The following is a 12,410-nucleotide window of genomic DNA, read 5'->3' on the forward strand; positions in this document are numbered from 1 at the left end:
AAGCTACAGTTGTCCCCTGATCAGTTAAGACCGTATACTGGTTGTCTCTACGGTTTTGCAGGGGATCAGGTAGAAGTGCGGGGATACATCGAGCTGAGAACAACGTTCACTGACGGAACGACAGCCCGCACTGAAAAGATAAAGTACCTGGTGGTGAACGCCCCTTCTGCGTACAATGTCCTGTTGGGGAGGCCAACGCTCAATAGACTGGGCGCAATACCATCGACAAGGCATATGAAGTTGAAGCTGCCGTCGATGGAAGGGACCGTGATAACCATCAAGTCGGATCAGGCTGAGGCAAGACGCTGTTATGAGAACAGCTTGAAGCAAAAAAGAAGTGTGTGCCATGTCACCACAAAACCACCACCAGGCGTGCGCGAAGAGCGATTGGCGGTCAGGGAGACACAAGGCGCTCAGAGGATGGAGAACGCTGCGGTGGGAGGCTCCCAGGTAGCCCAAGTTGAAGAAGAAGAGGAAGGCACGATCACTCCTCGCGGGTCAGGGATCGCGAGAGCGGTCATTGCCAGTGAGAGAAGGCCCCACCCAGCTGAAGGATGGGTCGAAGTGGACATCAGGGGAAGAAAATTCAAGTTGGGGGGATCCCTCATTGAAGAAGAGCGAAGGCTGATCATGGGTGTGATTGAGAAGCACATGAATGCCTTTGCATGGTCAGCATCCGACATGCCAGGAATCGACCCCGATTTCCTCTGCCATCGTCTATCGATGGACCCCATGGTTCGACCGGTGCGACAGAGAAGAAGGAAATTCAATGAGGAGAAGAGGAAGGTGATCCCCGACGAAGCGCAGAAGCTCCTTGTCGCAGGGCATATCAGAGAAATCCAGTACCCCGAGTGGCTAGCGAATGTGGTACTGGTGCAGAAGGCAAGCGGCAAGTGGAGAATGTGCGTGGACTTCACTGACCTCAACAAGGCGTGCCCCAAGGATTCTTACCCCCTACCCAGTATAGATGCTCTAGTTGATAGCGCCTCGGGGGGAAAGCTACTCAGCTTCTTGGACGCTTTCTCAGGGTATAACCAGATCAGGATGCACCCAATGGACGAATGCAAGACCGCGTTTATGACGGAACGGTCTTGCTATTGCTACAAGGTCATGCCATTTGGGTTGAAGAATGCGGGGGCTACCTACCAGCGGCTCATGGATAGGGTGCTCTCGCCCATGCTGGGAAGGAACGTACACGCCTATGTAGATGACATGGTGGTTACGTCCCAAGAGAAGAAGCATCATGCAGCTGATCTGGAAGAGCTATTCACCACCATTGCCAAGTATAGGCTGAAGCTCAACCCTGAGAAATGCATATTCGGTGTGGAGGCTGGGAAGTTCTTGCGTTTCCTCTTGACAGAGCGAGGAATCGAAGCTAACCCGGAGAAGTGTGCGGCGATCGTGGCAATGAGGAGCCCAACGACGGTGAAGGAGGTGCAGCAGCTCACCGGTCGCTTGGCAGCACTGTCCCGATTTATGTCCGCTGGTGGGGAGAAAGGTCACCCATACTTCCAGTGTCTCAAACGCAACAGCAGATTTCTCTGGACACAGGAGTGCGAGGAGGCTTTCGTCAAGCTAAAGGGGTACCTGGCGAGCCCACCAGTCCTGCGAAAGCCCCAGGTAGGCATCCCTCTTCGTCTATACTTTGCGGTTACGGAGAGGGCAGTCAGTTCAGTCCTGGTGCAAGAGCAGGACCAGGCCCAGAGGCCTGTTTACTTCGTGAGTAAGGTGCTGCAAGGCCCTAAAACAAGGTACCAGGCCCTCGAGAAGGCTGCTCTGGCGGTGGTGTTTTCAGCCAGAAGACTCAGGCATTACTTCCACAGCTTCACAGTGGTCGTGATGACTGATCTGCCTATCCAAAACGTATTGAAGAAACCTGATGTAGCAGGCAGGATGGTCAAATGGGCAGTAGAATTGTCGGAATTTGATATTCAGTACGAGCCCCGAGGACCGATCAAGGGTGTTCGCGGACTTCGTAGTCGAGCTATCATCCATCGCGACACCTGCAGAAGGGCTAAATTTCCGATGGGTGTTATCGGTGGATGACTCCTCTAATCAGCAGGGAAGCGGCGCGGGAGTCATCCTGGAAGGACCAAATGGGGTACTGATCGAGCAGTCCCTCCGCTTCGCCTTCAAAGCTAGCAACAATCAGGCGGAGTATGAGGCCCTGATCGCAGGAATGTTTTTAGCAAGAGAAATGGGAGCAAGAAATCTGCTGGCCAAGAGCGATTCGTTACTAGTCACCGGGCAGGTTACCGGGGAGTTCCAAGCAAAGGACCCCCAGATGGCAGCCTACCTGGAGTATGTGCAGCTCCTGAAGACGTCCTTCGCCGAGTTTGAGTTAGTGCACGTGCCAAGATAGCAGAATGCCCGAGCAGACCTGCTTGCCAAGCTGGCCAGCTCAGGCAAGGGGGGGAAGCAGAGAACCGTCATTCAGGAGACCCTGAAGGTGCCGCGCGCGTTCGTATCAGACAACCAGGTGCTTCACGTATGCAAGTCAATGGAGCGTCTGACGATCGGTCATCGGTCGTTGACCCAAGAAACGCTAAGAGCACCGAGGGTGAGATCGCGACCCTCAAAGACCGATGAGTCGATGGAGGTTCATGCGGAGAAGGAACCCGACACCTGGATGACGCCATACCAGCTATACTTAGAAAATGGTGTACTCCCGCTCGATCTGGCAGAGGCAAAAAGAATAAAGAGGGGTTCAAGTAAGTTTACTCTCATAGATGGAAGCCTATTTAGATTTGGATTTTCTCACCCTGTGCAGATCTGTGTACACGGCGAGCAATGCACCAGACTCATGTCTGAGCTGCACGAGGGGGTGTGCGGAAGCCATGTAGGTGGTCGTGCTTTGGCAAGTAGAGTACTCCGCGCGGGGTACTACTGGCCAAAGCTGAAGGAAGATTGCATAAGGTTTGCTCAGCAATGCAAACAATGTCAGCTGCATGCAGATTGGCACAAGGCACCCCCTGAGGAGTTGAGGTCCATCCATAGCTCGTGGCCATTCCATACATGGGGGATTGACATCCTAGGACCTTTTCCCCTGGCGACAAGGCAGATGAAGTTCCTCATTGTGGCCATCGAATATTTCACTAAGTGGGTGGAGGCAGAGCCAGTTGCACACATCACCGCACAGAAAGTCGAACACTTCGTCTGGAAGAACATTGTCTGCCGGTTCGGAATACCCAAGAGGCTGGTTTCCGACAATGGCACCCAGTTCACAAGTCATCAGCTGAGGAAGATGTGTGAAGAGTTAAAGATACAACAGGTTTTCGCTTCAGTGGAGCACCCACAAACAAATGGACAGGTGGAGTCAGCAAATCGAGTGCTGCTCAGGGGGCTGAAGCGAAGACTAGACAAGGCCAAAGGAGGCTGGGCAGAGGAGGTCCCCAGAATTGTATGGTCTTATCACACCACCCTACAGTCCAGCACCCATGAGACACCCTTCAGCCTTGTCTATGGGACAGACGCCATGATTCCTGTGGAAATACAGGAGAGCTCCCCCAGATTCTCGAACTTCGTTGCTGAAGAGTCCAATGAAGAGCGTAAGGTGAATCTGGATCTGCTAGACGAAGTGCGGGAAGAGGCCAGAGTCAGTGCCGAAGCTGTGAAGAGAAGAGTAGAGCGGAGGCACAACTCTAAAGTGAGGCCCAGGCGTTTCCAGGAAGGTGATCTGGTGATGAGAAAGGCGCATCAAAATGACATGCAGAACAAGTTATCCCGAAAGTGGACAGGCCCATACAGAGTGGTGGAGACATTAGAGAACGGAGCCTATCGCCTAGAGACTTTGGAAGGAGGAGCACTCCCCAGAACATGGAACGCCACCCATTTAAAATTTTATTTCAGTTAAAGTTGTACAGTAATAGGCGTTCTCGCGCTAAAAGATGCATGTTTGTATGTGGTGGAAACAGTTGAACAGACAAGGGGGCACTCTTTTCCCTAAGGAGGGTTTTTAACGAGGCCGCCCAATTAAAGAAAAAATTCCAGCATATAAAGCGTGCTCAAGTATTAAAGTTAAAATCCTCCTTGCCCCAGGTGCAAGTGCAGGTGATTGGTTAGGCCCTACTTGCCCTAGGCGCAAGTACTGGCACCGATCTAAGTCTCCCTCACCCCAGGTGTGAGCGCAAACAGTTAAAGGTTTGAAAAGCCAGGGGTGCTAGTAAGACCAAGGGGGGGAAAGGAAAGGTTTTGACAAAACGTCCTTACCCACTTGGCATACACCAATATTGGCCCAGTAAGACTCTTAGTCAGAAACCTTTCTCACCCCAGGAGTGAGACAGGGAATGAGCGACTCAACCCGCCAAAGGGTGATGACCTTGGGGAAAGTAAAAGGGGTTAGCGAGAAACACTTTTCTTTCCCCAAGACGAGGCATCACTTTGAGCGATCGATGTCAAAGTCCTTTATGCACTTAGCGCTAGAGCGACAGAGAAAGCTAAGTAAAGACTAAAGAGCGATCACTGATGAGTTGTCGGTAATTGGCTAGTAGTGCAAAGCAGCGCACGAGGACTGTTAAACACCAAGCTGAGGGAATAGCCAGTCGTGATCAAGCAGAAGCAAAAGAGTAAGAGAAGCAGATCGCGCTAAGCCTAAGCTGGTTAACACTTAGTCATGCGCAAAGAGTAAGAGAAGCAGATCGCGCTAAGCCTAAGCTGGTTAACACTTAGTCGTGCGCAAAGTAAAAGACGAAGCTCAAGATCGCGCTAAGCCTAAGCTGGTTAACACTTAGTCGTGTGCGAAAAGAAAGGTAAAGCCCAAGATCGCGCTGAACCTAAACTAGCTAACAATTAGTCGCGCACATAAAGATAAGTGAAGTTCAAAGAAAATACAAAGAGAAATTGAGCAGTTAAAATCAAGGTATATCACTAGAGATATTCATACAATTGTCAGTTACAATGAGTTGAATGGTGCAGAAACGTAAGGTTACAGAATGAAGCTTTGTACAGAGAAGTCAAATTTACAAAAGGGAAGAGATTCAGGGAGTAGGAGGCCTAAGTTTTCCATCTACCACTGAGTGATGAATGCTGAATTGTGAAAGGTCCAGTTCTGGGAGGACGCAGCGGACTTGCTCGAGCGCCAGCTCGAATCCATCAATGAGGGAATCAGCGCCCACGTTCATCAAGTCCTCTTTCTCCGCCTCCAGACTTTGCCTCGAAGCCTCCGCAGCATCCCTCTGCGTGGTGAGGGCAGCAAGGGAGGAGGCAGCTTCAGACAGCTTGCCCACTACCTCCTCAAGCTTCCTTTCAGCAGCAGCAGTTGCCTCTTTGGCGGACTTGAGCATCTCCACCCGCTGAGAATCCTGTTGACGTAGGGAGGCGTTCTCAGCCTGTAACTCCTCCACCAGCTGAGTATTCCGTTCGCGCAAGGAAGAGTTCTCAGCCTGTAGCTCTACCACCTTGCAGTCCAGAGGACCAACAGTCTGCCCCATCAAGATCTCCATCTTGATGGTCTCCTGGACCTGCACCAAATACTCCTTCCTGGCCTTCTCCACCATGCCTCGCATCAGCTCAACAGACCCCTGAGCGGCTTCAAGGTCACTTTGCAGCGACTCCTTGTCGTGCGCAAGTTCCTTCACCCTTTTCTCCAGGGCTTTCTGCTTGCGATGCTGGGTGGAGAACTCCAGCGAGAGCACCACCTGCTTGGCAAGGTGTGCATCCATCTCCTCCCCGCTCCAGTCGACGAGCTCCCCGTTGCTGATGTGCTGTCGCACCATGGAGATAACTCTGCTGAAGTTCTCATGGTTGGCCCTAGAGTTGCTTGGGCGCGAGCCGGACCCACCATGTTCAGCATTTGCGGTGGAGATTGGTAGTGGAGGCGGGGCACCCTCGTTTTGAGCAGAAGCACCCCCAGCAGGGTGAGCGGATGGACCAGGTGATTGGCCTGCTGGGGGGGAAGTTGGCGGTTGAGAGATTGGGGGCAATTGTTGGCAAGGAGAAGGTGGGCATGCGGGCTCTGGGGCAGGTCGAGTAGAGGGAGGGGGAGGTGGTGAACCTTCCTCTACCTCCACCACCTCGATCTCTCCAGGCTGAAGAGACGAGACCCCCTCGACCACTGGCCTCTTCCTCTGGCGGTGAATGAGGGGGGAGCCAGAGCTTTCCTCTTCCACTGAGGCAGCAGCAGCAACAGGTACAAGCGAAGAAGCCTTCACCAGTCTTTTCCTTTTCTTCCCTTGCTCGGGGCCTTCAGCTGGCGCGACCGTGAGTGGAGGGGCTTCAATTGGCTCAGTGGTGGAAGAGGAGGAGCCAATCCCTTTGGTCGCTCGACGTTTAGCAAGCTCTAACACCGCCAACCTCCTATCTTTCCCTGACATTGAATCTGCATAGGCAAGAAAGGGGAAAATTAGACAGCTAAGAGACGCAAGCAAGGTGAAACGTATAAGAGCATGCATGAGGAGGTATAAGTGTCCTAAGGGGCGGCAGAGAAAGAACTACCTATATATTTTTTCAGAGAAGCCACATCAAACTCATCCTTGATGAGGCGAGCGGAGTCAAACTTAGCCCCCAGAAGCAGCCCACACAGCTCGCGCTCGTAGGGGGCCATGGTCTCGAGATCCTTGGGTTTTTTAAATTCAACCTGGGGAACCCAGTAGAGGGGGTACCCCTCGAGCAGATGAGGACTTTGTGGGGTGGCGGATATCATGTAAAATCTGCCCTTCCAGTCTTTGAAGGACTGCTGGTACAGGCCCAGAAGCACCCGTCCAGCAACCCCGTTCAGGCTGACCCAAAACCTATCCCCTGGTTTCTTCGCCTCAAAGAAGTAAAGGAACACCTCCACCGAGGCGTTGTGCCCAAAGTGGTTACACAGGATCTGAAACGCCCGGATGAAGGCCCAGGCGTTGGGGTGGAGTTGGCAGGGCGCGACGTTCAACTCCATCATCAGCTCTTTCTCGAAGAAGGTGAAGGGGAGTCGCAGCTTCAACCTTTTGAAGATCGCGGAGTAAACAAAAACGAAGGGCACCCCATTGGTGGCCCTGTCGTCAGCGCAAATGGGCATCCCTCGGGGAGGGATGCGGACTCGGATGTGGAAGTCGTTTTCCCTGTCTATGGAACACGAGGGTTCGTCCGGGTCGTGGCTCAGGAGTGAGTTAAGATGGTCCTGAGGTAGCAAGATGGACGTTTCAGATAGCAACGCCAGAGGGGCCCAGTCATAGACCTTGGCGTTGTCATGGAATGAGGTGACAACAGGCGGTGGCGAAGCTGGTGCACTCGCGGAGGGCTGTGCACCAGAAGAAGAGGCAATGACACGAGCGGTCTGCTTCAAGCGAGCCATCGAGAGATAGCTGCAATGGAGGAAAACGAAGGGTCAGAAATAGAAAGGGAGGGAGTGATGAATGGTTCGGTGAAAAACAGAGAGAGGAAATGAGAAAGAAATGCCCAGGTAAAGGAGAAAGAAGGGGAGGCAGAAGTCAAGGCGGAAACACGAGAAAAACCCTAGCGCGGGTTGAGAAGAAGAAAAACAGGGAAGATGGATGCATGATAACTAGAATGATAAATGCAATCGGTAAAGATGACCAAAAAGGGGCCAGGGAAAAGAAAAACCATACCTTTGAATGATCGCAAGAGATTGGGAAGCAGAGAATTTGAAGAAAGATGGGTGCGCAGAAGAGAAGTTCGCAGAGAGTCTGGGAGTCGAATGAAGAAGATGAAGGAACAGTTGAAGGGCGCGCCAATTTGAATAAAAGAAGCGCTAGCGACGCACAACGCTGGCCGTTGATGGCGCCACGTGTCGCGAGATTAAGAGAGGGAGTCCAAACGTTAAAGAAGCAGCACGTGAGGTGGCACGTGAGGCGGCCCCACTTGCCACGTGGACTGAAGGCACGACCACTTAGTCTCTTCGCTGAGAACGAGTTCTCGACTCGAGACTGGGGGGCTTGTGATCCGATCGGTCATCGGTAGTCGATGACGTCAGCATCAGAGAACCACGTGGACCACTCGCAGGGTGACACGTGGACCAGGTGGCAGAGAGGTCGGGGGACGATCGCCAAGAGAGGTGATCGGTGGTCAGTGACCAAGTTACCACCGACAGATCAGGCGGCAGAGAGGTCGGGGGATAGATCACCCAGAATGGTGATCGGTGGTCAGTAGCCAAGTGACCACCAGCAGATCAGTTCCTAGACTCGCGCCTGGAGGCAGAGCGCGATAAGCGAATAAACACTGATCAGTCATCGGGTGTACTGTCGTCGGGGTCTCGTGTTACACGCAGTTAAACGGGGACTAAGGTTCCCAGCGAGAGCGTTACGCATGGACCTCGCATGAGCACACCTCAAGGAATCGTGCACGAGAGTGGCCTGAGGGAACTAGTAAGCCAGTCGGTGATTGGTGATTCCCTCAACCCATTACGTGCGTGTCATCTTGAAGGGTAAGTCGCCTACGCAGAGAGTAACGTTTGGTGAGTGTGCCTAGACCAGCCACACCCGACGTTCTCCTAAGAGTATGCAATTTACCCAGATAAGAGAAGCATCCTAAGTTACTTCGCAAGGGCGTAACTTAGGCAGACAAAGAGAGGCGCTAGAGCCCTTCCAGTAAGTGACACGTGTGTGGTTAGATGTGAGTTGCAGGCCTCCACGTGTCATCATCTGAGAGGGGTGCGGTCCAGACAAAAGAGCACTCCGTACCGCTAAAGGTACAGACAGGCGCAGCCAAGCGCAGACATGCGCAGACTCTCACGCTCCCCATTGCTGATTCTGAAGGTACGCTTTCTCTGAAAAGCGTAACAGGGTTCTGACACATGCCAGAAAAGCATAACAAAATTCTGTTATGCCCAGAAGCAGGGAAAGAGAGATAAAAGGGAGAATCAGAGTGAGAGTGAGGAGAGACAAAAAGGATAGACGAAAAACAGAGTGCAAGTTTTTTTCTCACACACACATTACTAGTTTCCAGTTTCTGGTGGTTCTGTTGGACTAACTTGATTGTCGGAGTGCAAACGGCCGCTAGAGGCGCCGTCTGTGTGTTTTGCAGGTCACATTTGAAGACATCTGAGAGAAAGTTCGGGGAGTGATTCCGCAGAAGACGCAGTCGCGTAGACGGGGCAGAGAGTGCCACGAAGCGATTCCTCCACGTTCGAGTTGCCGGCAGGATCAATTATTAAAATAGATAAATTTTAAAAAATTATTTAAAATGAATAAATCGTGGTAAAGTAATACGCTTTTATTACTAAAAAGTCCGTGACAAAATAATACAACTTTAATGTATTAATATGGAAATTCATGTCACACAATTTAGTAATTTTTAAAAAAATTATCTATTTCAATAATAATTAAGAAATAAAATTGATAAGGTGAGTTGCACCTGAAGATATGTGATATGCAGGATCTGGTATGGCCATTCCAGCCGTCTGCTTGATTGCGTGTGCGCTGAGCATGCATCACAAAAACGCTGTACATGTTTGGAATGTCCCCACCAACTAAAACTGCCTTCACAAATAAAAGCCACCACTTAGGTTGCTTCAACCCCACTTACACACTCTATATGCTCCTACCAAAATACAAGTAACCTTCAACTACAAAAACTATAACAAAATTAGAACTCTCAATCATGAATTACATTTTTGAATAACAAAGAAACACATTTCTTTTTACTTTTTCTATCCATGTCAACAAATTATATATCTAGGGTTCATTTTTTTCATTATATATAATTAAGTCATTCATTTATCTCTTTTATATTTATCCTTCTAATTCTTTTAACAAACTTTTCTCTTTAAGATACATATAATGAAATTGTATTGTTAAAATAAATTTACTCTCATAAAATAATACAATGCTTTTTTGTATATAACTGTTTAGTGATCTCATAAGAATATAGTACCGATTATATATATATATATATATATATATATATTTATTATTATTTTTTTTTAATTTTTTTATTTATTTTATTTTATTTTTTTTTCTGATAAAAAAAAATATAGTACCGATTTGACCTTCTGCATTCTGATTCAAAACGTACACGGATGATCTACATGAAGGAGAGCAACGAGTTAATCAAGTCAAAACTTATTCTCCTTACTTAATTATCATATTTGATCTAAGGCCTTTTTAACAAACTGTTCAATTAGGTTACATCAATTATAAAGTAGAAGAAAGGGATAACCATGATTTTCAAGTAAAAACTTTAATCAGAATATGACGTATCATGATAGTCAAAATTAAATCTTAAACTATAATAACCAGGAGTCACAATTCATAGACTCAACTCCAAGTATAAATACCTCCACCCATATAGATATGCTTCATCAATTTCCTTGATTTCTCCAGTTTTGAAACACATAATAATGAAGGTTCTAAACTTTATTCTGTCACTGATTCTGCTTCTCGCTGTGGTTCATGTTGAGCCAAACCTAGCTGGTAGGGCATTGAACATGAATGAGCTACTATCCCTAGACAACAAGGGTCCTGTGACTCCCTCAGGGCCTTCTACCTGCACGTATATCCCACGAACCGGGGGCAAAAACTGCCCTCCTCTCGAAGAAATGGATGTCCAGCACCATCGTCTTGTGGTTCCGTTTGGTGTTGCCACTAATCAACATTAAAGCATGAACCTCTCTCTTGTAATCATTTTTAGTTAAGCCACAAGGAAAGGGTGAAGGCTCCCATAATTGGACGAAATCAAACACTATATTATATATGTGTCTAACAATATGATCATCGGTTTAATTTAGTTATCATTATTATGTTTATGTGTAATCTTCTGCAGCTTAATTATGTTACGTGTTTTTATTAATGTTGGATAAAGTTTTTCAATCTGAAGAAATGATTTAGTTGTAATTCATTGAGGAAATGAAATACTTTCTGCTGTCGGGAAAAGTCTTGATTTTTAAGCGATGATTGATTATTTATTTTTTATTTAAAAAATAATGATATAACACTAAATGATCCGTTCTACAAATACATTGTTCATATCTATAAATTTATGATTTTCAATGAATTTTAATTGATAATAAACAATATAATAAAATAAGTTTGTTATGACATTTTCTATCATATAGGTTTTACAAGCAAAAGTTTATCTAGAAACATATAGTATGAGTGAATATACTCTAAAATCTGAATATAAAATACTTACAATGTTGTATAGAAAATGATAGATAAAAAAGTTCACAATATTAATACAAAAATTAACAAAAAAAAATTGAACTCCACTCACCTTAATTAACTTTAAAACATGTATGGAAATCTAACCACTATCAAGTCTTGTAACAAATCCCTTTCTTGTTTACCTTCCAAAGAAATGCCAGAATGGGAAAAATGGAGAAATGAAATGATCATTTTAAAATTAATTAAAATAATTTTATGTTCTTGCCGGTTGACCAGAATGTGCTTCATGCGTAGCTGCGACTCGCGTATCAATGACACCGTCGTCTTGGTTCCAAATCTTCACCCTACACCACCGTGAGTACCTGAAACAGAGAGAACAAAGGGCGCCCTCGCGGCCGTTTGCACTCCGACAATCAAGTCAGTAGGCAGAAAACACTATGCACCTCTGCATCGGAACACCGTAACTGCGATGTTCTGAAGGCGCGTAACTGTATTCTAACGAACTTCTCTCTGGTGCTCAAATCACTCGTGTGTACAGTGTGTAAGCGTGCAAATGATTAGAACGTGAAAACGTACCTTACTAAGCTTCCAGAAAGGCTTATATACCTTGGGTTTCAGTGTTACTGCCACGTGGCTTCTCTGACTTAAGCGCAATTCCACGTGGAAGGCCTTACAACGCTATAACCCAACTTAGGGAAATCCCAGCGCGTAAGTCTTCCTTCCTCGAAGTGCATCCAGCGCAAGGGGTGACTACCTGGGTGCCAACTCATGCGCCCCAGCCTCTAGTCACTCGCCTTGGGTGTGTATCAGCCTTCCTCTCGTACCATGCACGCGGATTACCCTTGGGGCGAGGCCCTCTCCCGTGTCGTATCTGTCCTAGGGATTCTCCAAAGGTGGCGCGGGTAGCCACGTCCTACACCTCATGCATGAGTACTTCACGAGTCAGGTTACTCCCTAATGGTACTGGGAATATGGCCTTGAAGCCACCTTTCCCTTCTCTTTATTACTGTTTTGAGGTACCGAGGCCCGAGGCCTCCTCGCCCGTACCGAGGCCTCCTCGCCCGTACCGTGGCCTCTTATCGTGCCGCTCCCTCCACGGTCTTCCCTACCCGCGGGTATCGGGGGGTGGCACCATCGAGGCCAAAGCGCGCTCTTAAGACAACGAGTCACGCCTTTAAGGTGGGAGACGCTTAAACCTGGCAACGCCCATACATGGCGACGCCCATACATGACGATGCTCAAAGCGGTCAACACACTAACTTTCCTCCTTGGAGCCCCTTGGTGGGTCCCACCGTATGTTTGACTTTGGTCAACGCCCGAGGACGGGTCGGTATACAAGCCCCCCAGTCTTGAGCTGATAATTGTTTTCAGCGA

Source organism: Phaseolus vulgaris, chromosome 2 (genome assembly GCF_000499845.2).
Source record: "Phaseolus vulgaris cultivar G19833 chromosome 2, P. vulgaris v2.0, whole genome shotgun sequence".
In the NCBI taxonomy this organism is placed as follows: Eukaryota; Viridiplantae; Streptophyta; class Magnoliopsida; order Fabales; family Fabaceae; genus Phaseolus; species Phaseolus vulgaris.